Below are 1,529 nucleotides of genomic sequence, written 5' to 3'. Positions count from 1 at the left end.
TTAAATAAATTACATAAAAAATGAAAACTTTCAAATAATTGATTTGATATTAACATTAATATATTTTTTTTTCAAATTTTTATGATATTTTCGAATTTATATTTTATTCAAAATTAAAATCATTATCGTTTTCTTAAAAACACATAAAATCGTATTATAACATCGACAGAGACAAATAATAAAATAGAACATTAAAATCGATATATGTCTCGCTGCATTGCACGAGCACTCTTCTAGATACATAATATATATGTATAATTATATTGAATTCTAATCTAAGTCGTAAATTAATGAAGAAACAAATATGGATCATCCATCTCTATTTATCTAACACCTTATATTAAATATAAATTTTAATTAAAATGGTTAATTAATATGATTAAGTGAAAAAGAAGTTTTTTTTATTCTACTTGTAAGTTGTAACTATATGGTTTTTTGTTTTATTTTTTAATTAAAACTTTTAGCCCTTTAATTTTTATATCAAAATTATCCTAAAAATTGCTAATATTTAAATCAAACAAATTACATTACAAAAATGAACATTCATTCTATTCAATATGAAATCCATCTTGCAATGGTTCTTTTTCGTTTTAACCTTTTTTATGTGAAATGGAATATATGTGTATCATTCGTTATGAATATTCATTTATATTCACGTCTATATAACATCTCACCATAGTAAGCCCGTTACTCAACATCATATTTTTCAACATTGTAATTCTATAACTCGAAAACACCTTCTTCACTGTCGTACGTCTGTAACTTGACATCATGCTCTTCATCACTATAACCAACATCCATCGAGATTGATCGAGAACCCATCATTGACTTGGTGTGTGTCTGTGTGTGTAAAACCATAACCTACCACCTCTATTTTCTATCGAGGCCGATCGAGAACCAAGAATCACATATGCCAGATGTGGTTTTGAAACCAAGCGAGTAACCTCGAGAACATGTGCCCTAGCCACCCAAGCCTATTAGTCCCCCAAACAAAATGACACTGAAGGGTCTCCAATTAAAGCTTCGCCAATACTGAAAGGCGACTAAAGATTTATATGGGGCGGATAATAGAGGATGAATACGACCTGGTGTGAATTGGATGCTTATGTGTGTAAAACCATAACCTACCACTTTCATCTTTTATCAATATGGATCTGGAACCCATCAAGATGAATCGGGAAGCCATCGAAGCTATCGTGACTGATTGAGACTAATCGAGAACCCATCCATTGACTTGGTGTGTGTTTGTGTGTGCAAAACCATAATCAACCACTTTCAGATCTTATCAAGATGATTTGGGAACCCACTGATACCAATCGAGAATCAATAGAGAAAAAACAACTAGAGATGTGTATAGTTGAAAGTACAGTATATTCATGATGATTACTATGGTGAAAATTATATTTGTGATGAATATTATACTTATAGGAACACTAGAAAGTTGTTGTAACACATAAACATACATAAATATTTATAATGAATAATATGTATATTCAAGACGAATAATATATATATATATATATATGATA

Source organism: Cynara cardunculus (genome assembly GCF_001531365.2).
Source record: "Cynara cardunculus var. scolymus isolate 2C chromosome LG 12, CcrdV1, whole genome shotgun sequence".
Classification (NCBI taxonomy): Eukaryota; Viridiplantae; Streptophyta; class Magnoliopsida; order Asterales; family Asteraceae; genus Cynara; species Cynara cardunculus.
This window is presented reverse-complemented; position numbering follows the sequence as displayed.